The sequence below is a fragment of the Camellia sinensis genome, chromosome 2, assembly GCF_055761805.1.
Source record: "Camellia sinensis isolate YWXY chromosome 2, ASM5576180v1, whole genome shotgun sequence".
Classification (NCBI taxonomy): domain Eukaryota; kingdom Viridiplantae; phylum Streptophyta; class Magnoliopsida; order Ericales; family Theaceae; genus Camellia; species Camellia sinensis.
In genome coordinates, this window is record NC_138962.1 from 182457095 (window position 1) to 182480057 (window position 22963).

Here is a 22963-nt window from a genome sequence, read left to right on the forward strand (position 1 = left end):
CTAAACTAAACTCAAACAAATCACCAAAAGGTCAAGCAGATTTGATTCTACAAACCAAATAATAACAGCCCTGAAACAGCAGAGGAATTCAAAGATGCAAATCATATTATCACATCTTTCTTTATATTCGTTTGTATTCCATTTAATCCCCCCAAAAAAATTAAAGAAACAAACTATACCGACATCTAACTACGAAGAAAATTAATGAAGCGATAAAAGAAAACAAGGAAACAAACAATTTCATATTGTTAGAAACCTTGCAGACAACTACAGGTGTTTTTAATTTTATTATCATGATGACCTGTAGAGTGTCATTCACACAGAACACATTTGAGCTCTAAATCACAACAAACCATAACAACAAAGTGTGTGTACAATCCACAATACAAAACCAGGAATCTCGGCTAACCCTTGAATTCTCCCGGTGCAACTGGTACAGTTTTGACCTCTGGTGACTCTGAATAAGATATTGAAATCAGCTTAGACCTATACCTCTCTGCTCCATCACCATCTATACCTTCAACCAGACTCTCACTATTCAAATTTTCAGGTGAGAAACCTAGAGCAAGATCCTTCTCTGGAAGACGATAAGAGAGAGCAATTAGTGACTCCCGTGTCACGTCCTCAGAAACCTCCTTCCCAGGTTCTTTCTTATCCATCAAATGATAGCCCTTGTTCTGCAAAATTATAAAATGACATTACTATTTGAGTCTTGGGAGAAGGTTGAGTTGAAAAAAAAAAAAACAATTTTTAACGAAAAAAAAAAAAAAAAAACACTCCACTTTCAATCCTATTCCAAGAATCTAAAACCATTGATTGAGCTTCAAGCAAACCTAATCTCAAGTGACTTAACATGCATTTAATCAATTTGAACAGTATTGCAAGCCAACAATTTGTTGATTACTTTCAGTTTTTCTTGTTTATCTATTATCCAAGCACAAACATCAGCAAATATGGTTAGTGTCCAGTGATATAAGAATTGCATACCAAAAGGCTACAACAATTGATTCACTTAAAGACTGCAGTAATGCACCCTACGGTACAGCTGGGACATCTACAATTTGTCCTACAATGGTTTGTGATTTGATAAGCTCTGAATTACATGTATGTTTGTGGCATCATAACGAGTTTTAAGGTAAATTCACTTTAAGTTTCTTCAACAACCATATTTAGTAGGAGTTTCTCTTACAAGAAAAAGGACATTCAATTTCTATTAAGTTACAGTTATGAAAGCGCTTGGAGAACAAAAGTTAGCCACAATGATTCCTAGCATACCTAATGTACTTTCCTTCTCATCTTCATCCTCATCTCAAGAATAGTACAAATTCAAGAAACCAATATTCACTCTAACATTGAATATTCCATTCCCTCTCTGATTCATTTTCACCATCCTTTTAAAAGGTAAGGGAAAAGGAAAAAGAATCCTGACAACTATTGGTAAAAAACTGTGATTTTAACTATTCTGTCAATCAGATCAATATTAAATAATTTAAGGAAAAGCTAGATTTTATTATCAAAGAAATGTAGAAGTTAAACACAGAAACCAGTCAGTGTTTTGAATAGCACAACACCTCAAAAAGCCTAAAGCGAGGTGACTTTCAGCGAGGCAAGGCCACAGAACTCGCCTCAGGCTCAAGCGTGAGGCGCTCAATGCAGTGGGTTTTTCTACCATTATGATTTGATCACAGCCGCATATTTTTTAAGTTTTAATAAACATGTTATGAATAGGGTGCATCTTTTCTTTTTTATTTTTGATTATTTTTCTTTGGTAAAGTAAAGACATTTTTTCTTCATATGGTCTACACAGCTGATACTTTGGCCACAACTGGGGACAACATTATTTACTGAGCATTTAATCAACTCTTTTGCCTTTGTATGTTTCCCAATATTAAGATGTTATTAGTGTATGTTGGATGTCTTATGTTTTTGTTGGATATTGGTATTTGGAATATTGGATTTTGTTGGTTGTTTTAAGTTTTTATGGATAATTAGTATTTAGAATGTTGGATGCTCCATGCTTTTAAGAATTATGGAGTACTTGCCTCATTGCCTCACGCTTAGGCCTCAGGCAGCCTTATTGCCTCGGTTCACTTAGAAAACAAAGGAAACTTTCTTCTTTCTTTTTGAAAAAAATAAAAGTACATGAAATTAAAAGGCACCAAGGGATTGTGACCCGTGCATAAAGCTAGCTATTCGAACAAAAAGGAAAACACCTATAAATCAAAAACTATTTGAAATTCTCAACAAACTCCAAAAATTTGTTCAAGGACAGATCAACACCACACGAACCAACTACGCAAAATAGTCAAAAAAATTACTCTTCAACACAAAAGAGGAGTCTCCACTCCAAAAAATCTTATATAGCGCTCCTTTCAAATACTCCACATCAACACCAAAGGGCCCAAGTTCCAAGCCTTATTCTTATTATTGTCAACCATAGCTCCCATCCAAGACTGTAATACCTCCCTAAAACTAGACCCACACCAAACCAATCAACCAAAGCCACAACTCCCTAGCTGCCAAGCAATTGATAAGAAGGTGGTCCACCGATTCACCATCCCTATTACATATGCAAAACCAATTGACATGCACCTGTTTTCTACAAATAAGATTGTCAATTATGAGAATCTTACCACGTGTTGTTGTCCACAAAAAAAATATATATATACCTTGGATAGGGAGAATGATTTCAGCATAAATTTTTCTGAACTTCAAACATAGCCACCACAAACATCTTCACCATGGCCCAAAACTAGCCAGATCATTAAGCCACTCAAAAAGTGAATAAATCATTCACCTCCCAATCAATCAGCTTATAGGCTGCAATACTTGCTGATATTTATAGTGTCTCCACTCAAAAACATTTCTCAGTGGCCTGCAAAAATAGCATTGCCAAACCTTGTGTTGAATTTGGTACAAGGTTTGGCAATGTCATTTTTGCCAACTCAACTCACCCAAGAAAGGGTTTTGATCCACTGGTCAGGATGTGAGACATCCAATAGATAGAAATGAGCAATGGTTTGGATGTGCGAAAAAAGTATTTGTACCAATGGAGCAACGTTGCCAAAATTTGATATTTTGGTACTGTAGCATTCCAAATTATAGGAATGACCAATGGAGTTGCTCTAAGATAGTCACTAACAGTTGCTTGTCTTTCAGTTATCATCCTGGACAAGGCAAGGAATAACGTCTCCAACCTCTTCTCTCTCCACACCAAATGTAGTACCAAAACCAAATCTTTCAAACTATTTCCCAACACAAACCTCATATGACACTAGAAAACATTCCATCCCCTTCTAATACTCTTCCAAATCCCCGCATTGTGAGCCAAAGAAAGCTATTCAATCACCTGCTCACCCCACATACACCCATATTTCACCTTCACCAACACCTTCATCACTTTTCTCCCAAATCTATCCCTATTGCAAGTGTATCTCACAACCATGGTTGTTAGAATCTTGCAATTCGCAATTCAATACACACAATTACATATGAGTTTCAACCAAAACAATTTGATTCATGTTGTTAAATCTTAAATTAAGTGAATTGTACGATTCATTACGATTCACTTATGTTTTGCATAATGCATGAAACGTGTAGTTTTCTACCCCAAAAAAAAAAGGTCCAATTAAGTATGTTGATATATGTAGTTATATGCATATACATATATACAATTTAGTTTTAGTTTTATTGATATTTATTTCATTTTAAGCACTGTGTGTATACATGTACATATATATAATTATATTAGGCAAAATCTATGTTACTCACTTGGTTAGACTGTTTGTTATAGCTTTTGGGGAGTAATTATAACTTATTTTGATTTGGGAGTCTGTACCAAATTGTTTGGTGCAGCTTTTGCATATAGCTTATGTAAGAAATAATGTATAGAGAAAGAGAGAGAATAAATTGTATGTATTATTATTGATTGATATATTGATTTCTATTACAATGATTCATGATTCCTATATATAGAAGAGGGTGAGTGTGTAGTAGGTAAGGAGTAGGTGAAGTGGAGGTGGTAGTGGTGTAGTGGGTTAGGTTTAGTGGAGTAGGTGAGGTGGTAGTGGTGTAGTGGGTTAGGTTTAGTGGAGTAGGTTTAAGTGGGTGAAGTAGGTGGAGAGTAGGTGGATTTTAACAGCCCCCCGCAAACTCAAGGGGGATAGGAACTAACCAACTTGAGTTTGGAGAGAGTAACAAAACAAGAAAATACATAAAAATAAAAGAGGATAGGAGACACTGTATGGTCGTGTCAGACCATTGGTGAAGACACTGGATGGTGGTGTCATAACGGTGTAGAGGACACTGGATGGCGGTGTCAGACCGATGTAGAAGACAGTTTACGGGGTCATGTCGGACCGTTGTAGAAGGTCAGTTTACGGGGTCATGTCGGACCGTTGTAGAAGACAGTTTACGGGGTCATGTCGGACCGTTGTAGCAGGACAGTGTGTGACAGTTGTTGTGACAGTTTACGGAGTCTTGCTGGACCCTTGTAGAAACTAACCGGAATCAATGTCGGGACAGTTTACAGAGTCTTGTCGGACCCTTGTAGAAACTAACCGGAATCTATGTCGGGACAGTTTACAGAGTCTTGTCGGACCCATAAAAAATCGCACCCTCAAAAGGTGTGCCCAATCTTTCAAAAGGCGTGCCCAATCCATAAAAAGACGTGCCATCAAAAGGCGAGCCCAAGTCATAAAAAGATGTGTCGGACATGATGGCGAGGCACGTGAGTGCCTTGACTGGCGCGCCCGTTTGTCGTCTGGCGTCAAGTGGCGCGCGATACGCGTGGCTGCCTCGCTATTTAACCAAGGTTGATGCTGAGGCTGAGGCAGACAAAAAACTTCTGAAAATCCTCTGAAAACAACTCTTCCTTTGTTGAGAGAGAAACTCGGTAATACTCTGTAACCAACTCGTCTCTGAAACACTCAGCAACATGGCCTCTTCTTCCCGTCCAGCTACCCAGAACATGGCCTCTTCATCCCGTGGTCTACTCACTCTCTTTCCCGACCTCAATGAGTCAACAAGAGAGAGAACTGGTGCGGTGGCCAGTGAACCTCAACCAAACACCTCTGTGTTTGCTCCGTTGAACTTTCCGATGCGGTCGGTGGAGCAAAAAATGGCGGTGCAAACTGATATTGAGGCCAATCAGTATACTCTGAAGTCATGTGTGGAAACCATGACTGCGGTCACAAACTTGTCGCACCGGCTGCAGAGCAGGACAAATGAGGTGCAACAGTTAAACTCCCAGCTGGCTCTGCTCCAACGCATGTATAAGGATGCGCGAGCAGAGATAAGTGTGCTAAAGGCGGAAAACAAGGAGCTGAAGCGGAAGGCCAGTTTTATGTTCCGATTTGGAGGGCCGCCATATGCTGCAGTGGAGGAGCAGGGAGTAGTGATCATGCCCAGTGGAGTGGGAAACACGGAGGCAACACCGGCAAGGGCCGCCCAAGACGGTGGCAAGAAGAAAAGACCGGCGGAATAAGCGAGAAGAAAAATCCCACTGTTCCGATTTGTGTCGGTTGTGTTTTGTTTTGTTTTGTGTTTTTTTATTTTTATTTTTTATTTTTTATTTTTTTTTTATGGTGTAAAATGCTGATCGGGGTTGATCCCCGGCATGAAGAAATGACAAGTTTGTAAAATGTTTTTTTTTTTTTTTTTTTTTTTTTTTGGTTTTTGTTTTGGGAGTGTTTTGTTGAAAATATAAAAATAAAATGAAAGAAAACAAGGGAGAAAGAAAATAGATAAAAAATATTTATAGATGGATTATATGAAAAACATCAGTGCGATTGTTTCAAAATAAAGTGGGGTATTTAAAAAAGAGGAAAAGTGACTTGGAAAAAATAAATAAAAATAAGTGATTTTTGAAATCAAATGGAGGAGAGAGAGGGACAAACCCATGTGATAAAGTGGAGAGAGAGTCGGTGAGTAGGGTGCAAAAGGTGAAGGAGAAATGATGGATTGAAAATGGTTTGGGTCAAAAGTGGACACTGTTAGTGGGGAACATGAGTGCATTGATTATTTGATATAATAATAATAATAATAAAAATAAAAAGTTAGAACAGTTGGAGAGAATGAGTGGAGTATGGTAAGGGTTTCATCCAAAGCCAAAATTCCTGCAGCGAATCACTTCGCAAATCCTAGCATGAGCTTTTTCTCTTTCCAGGCTTATTCATGAATTTCCTGGTGATTTCAAGAGCCTCTGGTGGCATTGTGGCAGAGAACACCCTGTAACAAGCCCGCGGGGGACCTCGCCACAGCTCGGACTCGACTTTGTAGTCACGGTTCTAAGTCTGAACCAAAGAGTCCAAATCCGGCAAATCGTTTTGAGAAAAAACAGATTTTTGAAAGAAGTGCCAAACATGGACTGCTTTGCCAGATACAGAGTCGCCACCTAAATATTTTATTTTGGGAAATTTAGGAAACCCTGACTCGGTGCCAAAAGGCCACGTGTCCGTCATCACCAAAGTTGCCTCGGTTCGGGAACTTGGGTACGATTGGGGAAGGTCACTTCGTGAGCACCCCCGCTCGCCCGGTCATAGACTGGCCTCTACTAACCATGATATCAATTTTTGAAAACATTGTATGTTCTTATTCCGGTTATTAGCCTAGGTTACTATGTGATGCTCGCAGCATATAAATATAGACTGGGTCGTCCGAATTAGAACAAAACATTTCATGCTTGTTTATTTGAAAATGGTTTGATGGTGCTACCCGCAAGTAGGCTAAGACGTGGATTTGCCACCCTCGGGTGGGCTTAGAAAACATGATTTTGCCACTATCTAGTGGGCTTAAAACACACATTTGATGAATTATTCCAATTCAAATAACCCAACCTTCACCCACAGGCATTCAGGCAGTTATATCACATTAGCAATTAGCCTCATGGTAAGCATGCTATTCATGGCAGTCACTCACACGCATGCAAGGATGCTAAAGCATAAAACTTACCGAGTACTCCAAGCCAAAAAAAGGAAGTTAATTAGAAATCATGCATGATCCTAAGTATACAAAAATGCCTAATGCAACACATGCAAAATGCAACTATAGCAGGCTCGGCTATTCTAAGATGGTATATGAAATGCTACAACTATCATGTATTCAATTTAGAATTGAAAGTACAATGCAGTTAGTATGATGTGCCGAGCCCGGTGCATGCAATACAGATGGATGATGCAAACATGCTGTCATACTGTATGCTAATTTAAATATGCCCTAATCTAACCATCATAAGCGGATAAATAAAAGGGAGAAAGACGTGGGGTTGGAAGACATACATCACACTCACGCACACTTATTACAGTTATGCCCTCACTCGGAGGGTCCGAATAAGTAATACAGTCCAAATATTACAGTCCCAAATAAAAGAATATTACAGTCTAAAATATTACAGAATTCTAATTAATTAATGAATAAACTAGAAAGCAAATAAAAAAACTGGCGTGCAAGCCAGGGACTGCCTTGCTTCTGGTGGATGATGCATGTCCGGATTGTCTTGCGCGGAAATCCACCGGAATGCCCCAATTAGCCTCTGTTTACACCTGTTCTTGAAATGCGTGCCAAGTCCCAAGAAGTTGCTGATTCTGCGTTTTGCTGCAGCAGAGAGCAGGAAAGGGGCATAGCAATGTATTTGCACAGATATATGCATGTCTCGAACCTCGTGCCACCAATTACGCATACCGAGGCATGATGGCCGAGGAGTCGAAATGCACTACTCAATATAGGATGAATGCACATGAAACTACAGCTAAAACCTAACTCCATCATGGATAATCCGGAGTGTCGGTGACTGGGAATTGAGACATATTCCGTCACTCGAAGTACGAAATGTACTTCGTTTCCCGTGCCCGGGCTAACTCCTATTCCGGACATGACGCAATATGCATGATATGCATGAAATGCAACTAATATACAATCCTAACATACACAATGCTATGAAAGTGAAATGTCTCGAAATGCGTGTACCCGGGCACGCAAACCGAGAAAATGACAGAATGCAATGAAAATGAGGTGCCTCGAAATGCATGCACGCGGGCACGCAAACCGAGGCAATGGTAAAATGCTGTGTAAATGAAGTGTCTCAAAATGCGTACACACGGGCACGCAAACCGAGGCAATGCTATGTGTCTCGAAATACGTGCACGTAGGCACGCAAACCGAGGCAATGATATGTGCCTCGAAATACGTGCACGTGGGCACGCAAACCGAGGCAATGATATGTGTCTCGAAATACGTGCACGCGGGCATGCAAACCGAGGCAATAGTATGTGTCACGAAATACGTGCACGCAGGCACGCAAACCGAGACAATGCTATGTGTCTCGAAATACGTGCACACGGGCACGCAAATCGAGGCAATGACAGAATATGATGAAATGATATGAAAATGACAAATGGGCTTATACCAACATGAGTGAGTCTCAGCCACACTCACATGGGATGCCGATCGGATAAAAATGAAGTGCCTCGAAATGCGTGCACGCGGGCACGCAAACCGAGGCGATGCAAAAGCGATGCGAATGACATGGAAAATGCAACATGGACTTATACTAACATGAGAGAGCCTCAGCCACACTCACATAAGATGCCGACGGATAAAAATGAGGTGCCTCGAAATGCGTGCACACGGGCACGCAAACCGAGGTAATGATAAAATACAATGAAATGGCATGAAAATGACAAATGGGCTTATACCAACATGAGTGAGCCTCAGCCACACTCACATAGGATGCCGTCGGATAAAAATGGAGTGCCTCGAAATGCGTGCACACGGGCACGCAAACCGAGGCAATGACAAAATGTGATGAAACATGGCAAAAATGATATGCAAGCATGCTAACGAAATTTCAGCACTAAAATATGGGGGAAAACAGTCCCGAAATGAGGCGAAATGACATGAAATGCAAGGAAATGTCCCGAAATGCAACATTAGGCATCCGAAATGGCCTATAGCTATGCGAAACATGCACAATATGGACATGCAATGCAAAGACAGAAGCTATACAGTCCCAAAAGATGCACTTTCACAGTTATAAACATGGCCAAACAGAAAGTATAGGTAGGGGAAAAATAGCATGCAAGAATAGGGGCCAAAAGAGCGGTAATGAAGCAAGTGGTATAAGCAAAACCCAAACTGAAAAATTTCCTTCTACAACACTGAAGATGGACCAAAAATATGAACATTTACAGTATATGGAAGCCTCAAAATCAGTATACAAACATGCTAAAAATATGATGCAAAATGAGGCTCAAAAGGTGCTAAAACATGAAGTATACAAAATAATCACCAAACAGAAAAAAAGTGTTAATGAAACATGAAGTATAGGCCAAAATAAGGCCACTTTCAGTTCGGACCAAGGTCCAAAAACAGAAGCAAAGAGGGTTATCAATTTATACAAAATGGGGGCCAAATAAGGGATTGAACTACAAGTGCCACATGGAGACACCAAACAATGTTGAGCCCTTCTCCAATGTTGAAGAGGGGCTCAAAATAAGCCTTATATCAGTTTACAACATGCTCGAAAATAAATTGCTCATGGGTCAAAAATAGCATGCAAAACTATGACATACAAGATGATCAATGAAGCAAGTGTATTATGGAGGGCTCAAACAGGGTTGAGCCCTTAATGAGAAGTGAAGATGAGCTCAAAATATGGCCCTTTTCAGTTAGGGCCGGAGCTTGAAACCCAAAATAAGTGGGGCTTAGAAATAGATCAAGAAAAAGGGTCAAAAGGGTAAAAGTGTTACTTACCCTTGAAGATTCAAGCTTTTGTTGCTTCTTGGATGGATTTGCAGCTTCTTTAACCTTCAAGAATCCTTCCTTGTTGCTGGAAATGAGATGGTGGTGGTAGAGCTTGGTGGTGTAGAAGGAATGATGGTTAGGGAGTTAGGGTTTTTTGAAGAATTGAGAAGGAAGAAGATGGAGTTGGCTATGGAAGCTTGAAGAGTAATTTTTCTAACCCCTCTAATGCATGTTGGTAGCTGGTTATATGGACCAAAAAAAGGGTGTAAAGGTGGGGCATAAAGGAGAGCAAAATTCCCCCAAAAGGGTCCCCCCGGATGTAGATATTTTTGGGAGAAAACCAAGGCACAGCTGGAATGCACTCAACCTGAAGAAGCAGGCCGGCCTATCACTTTTGTTGCAGGTGGCCGGCCAGCCACTTAACATAGCCGGCCGGCTAGGTCAAAGAAAAAAAACGGCCGGCCGGCCAGAAAAAATGGCCGGTCACCCCATAGGATGAAGCCCCATAAGTTAGCTTTCCAATGGCGCAAACCTTGCATTAAAATTCCTCCTGTAGAAAAAGTTATGCCCTTTTCCGTGAAGCCGCGCAGATTCAGTCCAAGCGGACTTCAACCAACCACATCTCTCCCCCCCGGACTTGGACTTGGGAGATTCTTGAGTGCAAAATGAAGCCCCGGAAGTAAGCTTTCCAATGGTGGTGGCCTCATATCTTAATTCCTCTTGTGCAAAGAGTTACGCCCGTTTCGGTGAAGCCGCGCAGCTTTTTCTCCTTCCCGGATTCATGCTGAACCACTTTTGACCAAAAAGAAGTTGGCTTTTTGGCAAAATTACTAGCCTCCCACCAACTTTTGGTGTCCTCTCATGTGTGTAGATCACATATAGGTGGTTTGGGGTTGGCAACAGTGACTCCAGGGTGTTCAACATTGCATTTGAAGAGGAGGGGCAAAAATGGAAAGAAAAATTAATGGCCGGCCATAAACTTTTAGGGTCCTCCCAAGTGTGTACATCACAGATATGTGGTTCAAAGTTCAAGAAAGTGGGCCCAAGGTGTTCAACATTGGCCCGGAAGAGGAGGGGCAAAAATGGAAATAACAATTAATGGCCGGCCATGACTTTTTTGGGTCCTCCAAGGTGTGTAGATCACAGTTATGTGGTTGAAAGTTGGCAACACTACCCCTAGGGTGTTCAACATTAGCCCGGAAGTTGGAAAAACGGGCGCCGGGAGGCTCCGGAGGAGAGATAACTGGTTGCTGCAACAATTACTAGCCTCCCACCCTCCAGTGACCTTCCTGGTGATAAAACAGAGGTACCTGCCAAAAATAAACGAAAACCGATGCAAAACGAATGTTCGGGGGCCAAAACACGCAGTTCGGGGCCCCGGAAACTGCCCGTTAAACACCGAAAGTGGCGTTCGGCCACGAAGTGGGTTTCTCAGACCCCAATGTCCCTCAAAAGGGAGAAAATAAGATGTATGCCAAAAATCAGAGCAAACGGAGATGGTTAGGCGGTCCCGAACCGAGGCACACGGCCTGACGGCTCCGAAAACCGGGAACCGGACTCCGAAATGGGCAAAATGGCCTACGGCCACCAAATGTAGCCTACGGACATTGAGAGATGGTCTACGGGACCTCTCCCTCCCCTTAGGAAAAGAAACAGAGAAAACCGAGTCTGGTTCGCAAACCGAGGCAAGGCACCGAAGAAGGTCCGGAAGTCCGGAGGCGGGGCTCGCAGCCGCGACTCTGAAACTTCTGAACGAGCACATTATGCAATATCACCAAGTGCTCAATCGGTGACGTCTGAGTCTCAAGGTCGGTCAAAAATGGGGTGTCTACAGTTGCCCCTCTTTGACAGAACTCGGAAGTCACAAGTGACGGGAGTGAATGTCAAAGCCCAGAGACGACCCATTTTTGACAAGGCCGAAGACTTAGACAAACATACAAGATAAACAGAAATGTACCCGCAGGCAGGGGGCAAAATGCGAAATGATATGCAGGGAGATTTTGATAATTGGACTTATAAGCTACGCGAAGCCGGTTTGATAATTGGACTTATACGCTACGCGAAGCCGATTTGAAAGTTGGACTTATACGTTAAGCGAAGCCGGTTTGAAGAGTGGACTTATACGCTACGCGAAGCCGGTTTGAAAGTTGGACTTATACGCTAAGCGAAGCCGGTTTGAAGAGTGGACTTATACGCTACGCGAAGCCGATTTGAAAGTTGGACTTATACGCCACGCGAAGCCGGTTTGAAAGTTGGACTTATACGTTAAGCGAAGCCGGTTTGAAGAGTTGGGGATTCATGCAATGCACTGTAACGTAGTGGCTAAAATGCAATGTAATAGCTAAGAGGTAAAGGTACCTTACAGGGGCAATTGGCAATGACTTACCTCATGCTGCTGGGGATCTTTCGCTCCTTCTTGGTTGAACTGCAGGTATTACTTTTCTTCCTGACCAAGGTCGCAGCTTTCCCTATTCTCCAACGGGGTGACAGACTAGGTTGGTTCAGTATCCAGAATTGAGGTGCATACATGCTATCTCAACCTATGGGGCTTCCATACAGATTTCAAGCCGAGGACGCGCCTCAGGGTATTTAAACCAGACTTTAGTCACGGAAATCCCGAACCTTTGTGTTCTAGGCATGAGCCATTCGAACTCTAGTTTCCACCGTCGCAGTTGGTCTCCTAGGAACTCACTGCAAACATAGGCAGGTGGCTATACCGGGCCACCGGAAGTCGTTCGGGCACGACAAACACCAAAGGAATTGCACCTTTAGAGGATTTAAGGTCTCCTAGACCGGGGAGTGCACAAGACAGTGCGAATAAAGATGCAGGATTTAAGGTCTCCGTAGACCGGAGGATTTAAGATCTCCTAGACCGGGGAGTGCACAAGACAGTGCGATGCAGAGTGAATGCACAAAACAGTGCTAAACAGATGCACAAAATAGTGCGATGCAGAGTGAATGCACAAAACAGTGCGATACCAATAAGGTGCGCAAGATAGCGCGATACAATGCACTAACAAGTACAGGTGAGATGCGCAAGATAGCGCGATGGAATGCATGCAAAATGCAAGTAAGGTACACAAAATAGTGCAATGCGCAAGAAAGCGCGAGTGATTTGAAATGCACAGGACAGTGCGATACGCTAAACAGCGCGATTGATTTTAAATGCACTAGACAGTGCGATGCGCTAAACAGCGCGATTGATTTGAAATGCACTAGACAGTGCGATACGCTAAACAGCGCGATTGAAATGCACAAAAAGTGCGATACGCTAAACAGCGCGATTGAAATGCACAAGACAGTGCGATACGCTAAACAGCGCGATTGATTTTGAAATGCACAAGATAGTGCGATACGCTAAACAGCGCGATTGAAACGCACAAGACAGTGCGATACGCTAAACAGCGCGATTGAAATGCACAAGATAGTGCGATACGCTAAACAGCGCGATTGAAACGCACAAGACAGTGCGATACGCTAAACAGCGCGATTAAAATGCACAAGATAGTGCGATACGCTAAACAGCGCGATTGAAACGCACAAGACAATGCGATACGCTAAACAGCGCGATTGATTTTGAAATGCACAAGATAGTGCGATACGCTAAACAGCGCGATTGAAACGCACAAGACAGTGCGATACGCTAAACAGCGCGATTGATTTTGAAATGCACAAGATAGTGCGATACGCTAAACAGCGCGATTGAAACGCACAAGACGGTGCGATACGCTAAACAGCGCAATTGAAATGCAATGCACAAAATAGTGCGAGTGAAATACAACCACAAGATGCACAAGACAGTGCTAGTGAGATACAAAGTGTAAGTGCACAAGATGGTGCGAGTGAATGCATGTTCCATGCAAATGAGGTGCATTTTCTATGCGAGTATGGAAGAGTGCATTTTCTATGCAAAAGATATGAGCATTTTCTATGCAAGAAACAGGAGCATATTCTATGCAATATTGAAAGCAAATTCTATGCAGAATCGAGAGCAAAGCATATTCTATGCATGCAACAATAGTGTATATGAAAATTCACATTCTATGTAGTTGAGGAGTATCAAATATGTACTCTGATGCCTCTGATTTACCTCTTAGAAGACTTTGCAACACACTTAGCTCAAAGGGGCACACCCTGTTCATACTGGCGAGAGGTAACATCTGCTGCCGCTGCTTTAATTGCCATTCTGACTTGAAGCATGCTTAAGCTTGGAGTAGAGGCACGCTCATTCTTCAGGGCACTGGCAAGGCCTGAAGAGGTACATATGGAATGCAATCTCAGAATTTTCCGAAGGTGAAACACACTCAGATGCTCAAAATTTTCCCTATTTTCTTTTGCTTCGCAGTCCGGAACTTATATAGCTTCGGATAGGTCCTTGTTTTGCTGTTCTGACATGACTTGGGCTGAACCCTGCGGTTTTATGAAAGAATGAATCTTGTTTTGCACAGATGTGGAGAACGGCACGACACTCGGAGCGCAAAACGATTTTATTTTGAAATTGATAAATGAGCTCTTGACCGGGTATCGAGCCTACGACTGAACACAGCAAACGACTCAACAAGGAAATAAAAGGCACACAACCTAGACACATCGAGTAACACTCGAAACGACTCAAAACAAGAATCGAGATAAAACAAAAAGACACGACACTCAGACGTGCACAGGGAGCCTGTTTCACCGGGTAGTGTTTCCCACCCTTTCTCATTTGTGGTTCTCACATCACTCGGCCCTCAAGCTCTGTTTTTCTGAAAAAGCCCTCTTCTCACTTTTCCTCTCATCGCACATCTCTCTATTCTTCATTCTCTCATTTTTCATCCCTCCCCTGGGTGGTTGATGGACGAATAGCAAACTGTGGGCTCGTGCCCCTAGCATTCTGCTAGATTCTCTTTCTTCCGCTCACAGCTAGTGAATTCCTCCCACGGAAGGGTTGCGCTACAACTGGGTGTGTGGCAAATCCGCAGCTAACATCAGTTGATGATGCTTTGCTGGGGAGCTTGGACGTGATAAGATCTGCCCAGATAAGGGAGTGGAATATCTTGTCCCAGTCCGGTTCGTGCTTCGCACTTGGCTTGATACCTCGTTGCTTGGAGGATGAGAGAGCTTTCAGCCCTTTGTTGTTAACTTCAGTTGTGCCCTATTCTGGCAGGTAAAGTGCCCTTCTTGGCAAGTATGTTGACAATGGGGAAAAGACAGGAAGCCTGACTCAACTGTGCCCGTAGTTCATCATTTTGACCATTTTTTAGTTTTAGTTTTCTCCTAAAAAAAAATTTTTGACCAAAATGAGAGTTAGATTAACATACTTGTTCAATTTTCTGATTTAAAATCATGCAAGTTAGGCAGTGAGCACTGAGAGTTTTCCTTTTTTGGGTCCAAGAAATGGTCCAGTTTTGAAAATGGAATACTTTTCGAGAAGATTAGTCAACCTCAGTAAAAATTCTCAAAAACTATTTTCGTAAACGACCACTGCTCTACGAGCATGGGACCTACTCTTGAGATGCGCAACCTCGGATCCATGGCAATGAAAAATTGCCCCTTGTCTGAAGGACACTGCATGGCAACGGAATGTTGCCCCTTGTTTGAAATGGCACCGCGGCGTTCTGAATGGCAACGGAAAGTTGCCCCTTGTTTGGATAGCACCGCAGCGCATTGAATGGCAACGGAAAGTTGCCCCTTGTTTGAATGGCACCGTAGTGTATTGTAGTCAGTCCTCAGAGCGACGAACGCAACCAGACTCTCAGATATAGAGAAGGCAAAGATTATCAGAACCATTACATGGACATGATTGAGTTTGAAGTGTTTTACGGCTGGACTTCAGAATGAAGTTGCCTACGTATCTCAAAGATGGGAATCAAGCCTTACGTAGTTCGGGGTTAAGGTACACTCGGGTATTAACCTCTCCTTTTTAGGCTCTAACTTTTGCCAAGGCGCCCGTTGCGGGTTTTCGACCTTGCGAGCTTTGTTCTTCTTTTCTTTTCAATTCTTTTCATTTCTTTTTCCTTTTTTGATTTTTTTCGTTCTTTTCTTTGCATCTTTCTTTTTTGTTCTCTTCTTTTTTTTTTCTTTTTGCATTTTTTGCTTCTTCTTTTTTTGTATTTTTTTCCTCTTGCTCTAACTTTTGCCTGGGTCGCCCTTCCGGGTTTTCGGCCCAGCGAGCCTCTCAAGGGTAAAAGTATAACAAGTCCGTGCCAAATGGTTTTGAGATCCTGGAGTCATCTGAATCCAGGAGAATGGCTGCTGCTTTGCTTTGCTTTGCAAGCTTCTTCTGATGAGATCTGATCTTCTTGACCTGACTTTGGTGCCTCTTGTTCGAGGGCTGCTTCAAATCTAGCCACACAGGCCTCACATCGTAGTTGACCGTCGAACCTTCTGATTTCAAGTTCAAGGTTTGGAAGCGAAGGGGTTGAGTCTCAAGGCTGAGAGCGATCCTAGGCTGCACAATCTCAAGAGCGATTCCACACAGGTCTTCGCAAGACCGCGCAAAACATTTTGTTTTTGAAAGTTTTTAAGAAAGCGACAAATCGCTCGCGCTGAAGGTAGTGTGAAACCAGTCTGGATCAAGCCAGGGTCCTTCTCAGTACTCACGCTAACAAGCATGATTTCATTCATTAAGGGCTTAGCATGCCTCTCTTTCTCTCAAATGATCAAAGTTTTGCAAATCCCGAGGAATTCCTTCCTCTTCGTTTTCACCGCAGTGTTCAAAAAGTTTTGAAAAACTTAGGTTAAATGCAATGATTTTGGGGTGCAGAAGAGAGCAGGTGGAATGTACTGCCATTTCATTCAGATTCCGTCACAACTAGCACACGGCAGAAGCGAACATAGAAGTGCAAAAATTACTGCTGTTTCATTCAAATCTGTTGGTACAACTGGCTCCCTGGCAGAAACAGACTCAAAACAAAACGAAAAGACAAACACAAAACAAAATGGTGACGCCCGAGGTAACACCCCCCGGAATCACCCGACTCCTGTACAACAGGACTGACTCGATACAACAAGACAGATCCAAAATAAAAAGAGACTGACTCAAAACAAAAAGACAGACTCAAAACAAAACAACAAGACTGACCCAATACCCGAGTCAGAAACCGGCATTCGCAAATGCTCAAAACAGTGCATGCCATCCACCATATCTGGAGTAAACTGAGCGCTGCCCGCAGGTGGTTCATCCCTCCAATCACATCACATTATCCCCTACAAGTTCACTGATCAAGTGCTGATAGACTTTGCAGGACCTGGTGCGGGGATGACCCCATTGTCGATCAGATCTTGTATTTCGTGATGGAGACGAAAGCACATGTCAGTGTCATGACCGGTTTGCTGATGGAAGGCACAGTAGTCGGCTGGGTTGTGCGAGAGAGGGAGGTTCTTTGGTAATGGCTGCGGCTCCAGGGGCTTCAAATCCCCCTCTCTAACCAAGATCCTAAAGGCCGCTGATAGAGACATGTATAGTGGTGCGAACACCCTCTGGCCTCGAGGTGGGTATTTTGAGGTTTGTGGATTTTTACTGGGTGCACCAGCAAAGGGATTGGCAGGTGCTGGCCTGGTTTGCCGATCTCTTCCGAGTAAGGGTTTAGAGCTGAAAGGAACATTCCTGGTACAGCGGCCCTTCTCCCGGATTGCCCCTTGATTCAGACTAATCTCATGCTGAGTGGCGAAAGTGTTATCTACAATTTCTGCAACAACTGCGAGTACTTGCTGCTTGTTCAGCCCTTCGGCTTTCAAAGCCTCAATATCCCACCGAAGGTGTTCATGGGGACCAATGCCTGCCCCTACCTTGCTCTTACCAGTCGCTTCCACTTTGCCAAGGGATTGGCCTTCCTCAAATGCAGCTTGTCCCAACATCGGGGAGTCTTTTGACATGAAGTTCCCGGTATGTGGTATGGTCGATGATGGAGCCAATGTCCCGGAGGCCAGATCCATCACGGTTTTTTGAAGATCTTTAATCATTCCCATCAACTCAGAAGTAGTGGGTTCATGGGTTTGAGATGGTTGAGGTTCGGGTGTTCCCATCATGCATAAGTCCATGCTTTCTGGGATAAACACCTCAGGCTTGGGTAGATGGGCCGGGGTGATGTATATACTGGGGTCAAAGGTGGATGGCAGTATGTGGATGTGATTGAGGTAGGCAGGAGATGTTTGGTCATTGGGGTCTGAAGGTGGAGCTATCGTCCGGTTGTCGATGAGATTTTGGACCTCATGACGAAGGCGGTAGCAACGGTCGGTGCCATGACCGCGCTGCTGATGGTACACACAGTACTTGGCGGGGTTATGTCTGGCTGGGAGTGGGTTGGGAAGAGGTTGAGGATCGAGGGGTTTGAGATGCCCTTTTTCCATCAAGGCTTTCAGTGTGCTAGTCAGGCTCATATAGAGGGGGGTGAAAGTTCTACCCTGAGCTCGGACTGGGCCAGCTGTTTGTAGGCTTGGTTTGGCAAAAGGGTCAGCTGTGGCGATCGTATTGATTTCGGTGGGTTTGGGAATAGCGCTACTACTAGCATTGGTACTTCCTGAAATCACTTTCCTTGTCAGTTCCCTTGTCCTGGGAATGATCCCGCTGTTGAACGCATTCTCGACTTGAACCCCCAGTTCATGCAAACTTTTGAAAGTGAATAGTGGAGCGACTATCAACTTTTGCAACATATCATGCTCGAGGTTTCGGACCATCATCTGCACTTGATCCTTCTCAGAAGGGCGACGATCTGTCATTTGTGCTGCCTTTGCTCTCCACCTTGCAACAAATTTCACAAAAGGCTCTGTTGGGTTCTGGCGAGTTGCTTCAAGCTCTTGGATGGTCATTTCAACTTGGGTATTGTAGGAATACTGATCGACAAAGGCCTCAGCCAGTTCTTCCCAGTTTTGCTTCACTGTATCCTCCAATTTGGTATACCAGGTAGCTGCTACACCCGACAGGGTTCTTCCATACAGAGAGAGTTTTTGTGGCTTAGTCAGACCCATCGGTTTTAGGACATCCAAGAAAAGTCGGATATGTACCATTGGATCTCCAGACCCGTCGAAACGGTCGATATATGGCATTTTGAATCTGTCTGGGAGCCGGATGGAAGCCTCGGTGTGCCCATCCTCAATGCCAGGAATGGAGTTAAGGCCCTGTGCCCTTTTGAATTGCTTCTCAAGGTTTGCAATTTTCACTGCAGTCGGATTGAACTCATCAACATTAAAGGGTTGAGTTTTCTCATTAGGCTGCACCAGGGGTCTGAGCATCTGAGCTTGAGCCAAGCCTTCTCGAGGATTCAGACACTGCAAGTCTTCAACTGGCGGAATTGGATCAAAGTTCGGCTGGGGTCCCAAAGCTGGATGTGAGGCAGATGCCTCAGATGGGCGCTGCGTTTCAATACTGGTCTCAGCCTGCATGGTAGTTCCCTGATTTAGCGTTGCTGTCATAGCCGCAAACTCCTCCGAACCTTGTGCCATCATGGCCTGTTGAGTCTGAACAAAGGTGATGTGACTGGCGACTGACGGATTAGATGAACATATGAGCCCTGACCGGCTTTTCTTTACCTTGCCTCAGCGAAAGAACACTGATTACCCTTGAACTGAATCTCTGACCTGACAAAGTCTATAAGCACAAGTTCGATGAACCTCGGGGGATATCGGAGCCTTCTGAAGCGACAGTTCCAAGACTACCTAGCAAAAGAGAAAACAGACAGCACCTCAGCCTGATTTCACCTGAACAGATACGAGCATAGTTGAATGAGTGTGCCCTCTACTGAATTCTGCCCAAAATTCGGCCTCAAAATCTGAGTCTGAAACCCACGGGTAAAGCTGACTCCCAAACACTGATAGTAATGCCCGCAGGCCTGATGCCAAAATTCGCAAACTGGTGCCCGCAGGCCTGATGCCCAAACTCATATACTGATACATGCATTCCTGTAGAGACGCACTCTAAAGCACATAACAGATAAGTGAGAGCCAAAACACCCCTATGTTGGGGTAGGGTTTCCCTGTCCTATTTTGTCAGGAGCTAGGGTTTCATTACGCACACAGCGGCTTCAAACAACCTATAAACGGGTAAGCGACCTGTCCTAATTTGGAATGGTCACTATGGATCCGAATATGCACTAGGTCGAATGGTCAAAGAGGGTGCCCCGGTAAAACCGGGGTTTGTGTTCCCATACTGGCAGAGCCCACAACCGGTCAGCCTTATGGTCATGCCTTGACAAGACAAGCCTCTGGCAAACCGTTCAGGAATAGCAGATGGCAAACACGGTGTCCTAGGCGCACCAATGCAAATGCAATGCAAAGAAACACACAAGTGTAGTTAAAAACAGATATCAAGAGTTCGAGTCAAGTTCTCTAAATCCCCAGCAGAGTCGCCAGAAACTGTAACAAGCCCGCGGGGGACCTCGCCACAGCTCGGACTCGACTTTGTAGTCACGGTTCTAAGTCTGAACCAAAGAGTCCAAATCCGGCAAATCGTTTTGAGAAAAAACAGATTTTTGAAAGAAGTGCCAAACATGGACTGCTTTGCCAGATACAGAGTCGCCACCTAAATATTTTATTTTGGGAAATTTAGGAAACCCTGACTCGGTGCCAAAAGGCCACGTGTCCGTCATCACCAAAGTTGCCTCGGTTCGGGAACTTGGGTACGATTGGGGAAGGTCACTTCGTGAGCACCCCCGCTCGCCCGGTCATAGACTGGCCTCTACTAACCATGATATCAATTTTTGAAAACATTGTATGTTCTTATTCCGGTTATTAGCCTAGGTTACTATGTGATGCTCGCAGCATATAAATATAGACTGGGTCGTCCGAATTAGAACAAAACATTTCATGCTTGTTTATTTGAAAATGGTTTGATGGTGCTACCCGCAAGTAGGCTAAGACGTGGATTTGCCACCCTCGGGTGGGCTTAGAAAACATGATTTTGCCACTATCTAGTGGGCTTAAAACACACATTTGATGAATTATTCCAATTCAAATAACCCAACCTTCACCCACAGGCATTCAGGCAGTTATATCACATTAGCAATTAGCCTCATGGTAAGCATGCTATTCATGGCAGTCACTCACACGCATGCAAGGATGCTAAAGCATAAAACTTACCGAGTACTCCAAGCCAAAAAAAGGAAGTTAATTAGAAATCATGCATGATCCTAAGTATACAAAAATGCCTAATGCAACACATGCAAAATGCAACTATAGCAGGCTCGGCTATTCTAAGATGGTATATGAAATGCTACAACTATCATGTATTCAATTTAGAATTGAAAGTACAATGCAGTTAGTATGATGTGCCGAGCCCGGTGCATGCAATACAGATGGATGATGCAAACATGCTGTCATACTGTATGCTAATTTAAATATGCCCTAATCTAACCATCATAAGCGGATAAATAAAAGGGAGAAAGACGTGGGGTTGGAAGACATACATCACACTCACGCACACTTATTACAGTTATGCCCTCACTCGGAGGGTCCGAATAAGTAATACAGTCCAAATATTACAGTCCCAAATAAAAGAATATTACAGTCTAAAATATTACAGAATTCTAATTAATTAATGAATAAACTAGAAAGCAAATAAAAAAACTGGCGTGCAAGCCAGGGACTGCCTTGCTTCTGGTGGATGATGCATGTCCGGATTGTCTTGCGCGGAAATCCACCGGAATGCCCCAATTAGCCTCTGTTTACACCTGTTCTTGAAATGCGTGCCAAGTCCCAAGAAGTTGCTGATTCTGCGTTTTGCTGCAGCAGAGAGCAGGAAAGGGGCATAGCAATGTATTTGCACAGATATATGCATGTCTCGAACCTCGTGCCACCAATTACGCATACCGAGGCATGATGGCCGAGGAGTCGAAATGCACTACTCAATATAGGATGAATGCACATGAAACTACAGCTAAAACCTAACTCCATCATGGATAATCCGGAGTGTCGGTGACTGGGAATTGAGACATATTCCGTCACTCGAAGTACGAAATGTACTTCGTTTCCCGTGCCCGGGCTAACTCCTATTCCGGACATGACGCAATATGCATGATATGCATGAAATGCAACTAATATACAATCCTAACATACACAATGCTATGAAAGTGAAATGCCTCGAAATGCGTATACCCGGGCACGCAAACCGAAAAAATGACAGAATGCAATGAAAATGAGGTGCCTCGAAATGCATGCACGCGGGCACGCAAACTGAGGCAATGGTAAAATGCTGTGTAAATGAAGTGTCTCAAAATGCGTGCACACGGGCATGCAAACCGAGGCAATGCTATGTGTCTCGAAATACGTGCACGTAGGCACGCAAACCGAGGCAATGATATGTGTCTCGAAATATGTGCACGCGGGCACGCAAACCGAGGCAATGATATGTGTCTCGAAATACGTACACGCGGGCACGCAAACTGAGGCAATAGTATGTGTCACGAAATACGTGCACGCAGGCACGCAAACCGAGACAATGCTATGTGTCTCGAAATACGTGCACACGGGCACGCAAATCGAGGCAATGACAGAATATGATGAAATGATATGAAAATGACAAATGGGCTTATACCAACATGAGTGAGTCTCAGCCACACTCACATGGGATGCCGATCGGATAAAAATGAAGTGCCTCGAAATGCGTGCACGCGGGCACGCAAACCGAGGCGATGCAAAAGCGATGCGAATGACATGGAAAATGCAACATGGACTTATACTAACATGAGAGAGCCTCAGCCACACTCACATAAGATGCCGACGGATAAAAATGAGGTGCCTCGAAATGCGTGCACACGGGCACGCAAACCGAGGTAATGATAAAATACAATGAAATGGCATGAAAATGACAAATGGGCTTATACCAACATGAGTGAGCCTCAGCCACACTCACATAGGATGCCGTCGGATAAAAATGGAGTGCCTCGAAATGCGTGCACACGGGCACGCAAACCGAGGCAATGACAAAATGTGATGAAACATGGCAAAAATGATATGCAAGCATGCTAACAAAATTTCAGCACTAAAATATGGGGGAAAACAGTCCCGAAATGAGGCGAAATGACATGAAATGCAAGGAAATGTCCCGAAATGCAACATTAGGCATCCGAAATGGCCTATAGCTATGCCAAACATGCGCAATATGGACATGCAATGCAAAGACAGAAGCTAGACAGTCCCAAAAGATGCACTTTCACAGTTATAAACATGGCCAAACAGAAAGTATAGGTAGGGGAAAAATAGCATGCAAGAATAGGGGCCAAAAGAGCGGTAATGAAGCAAGTGGTAT

At 43.6% G+C, this 22963-nt stretch overlaps 1 long non-coding RNA gene across 1 annotated transcript in view; it reads right to left on the reverse strand.

The window, feature by feature from the left end:
- Positions 1-245: 245 nt before the first annotated feature.
- The window catches only part of LOC114279344 (uncharacterized), a 32692-nt gene continuing 9974 nt past the window's right edge, over positions 246-22963 (reverse strand). The window contains exon 2 of the long non-coding RNA XR_003635228.2: positions 246-677. This is a non-coding gene — a long non-coding RNA (uncharacterized LOC114279344). The remainder of the gene's footprint in view (positions 678-22963) is intronic.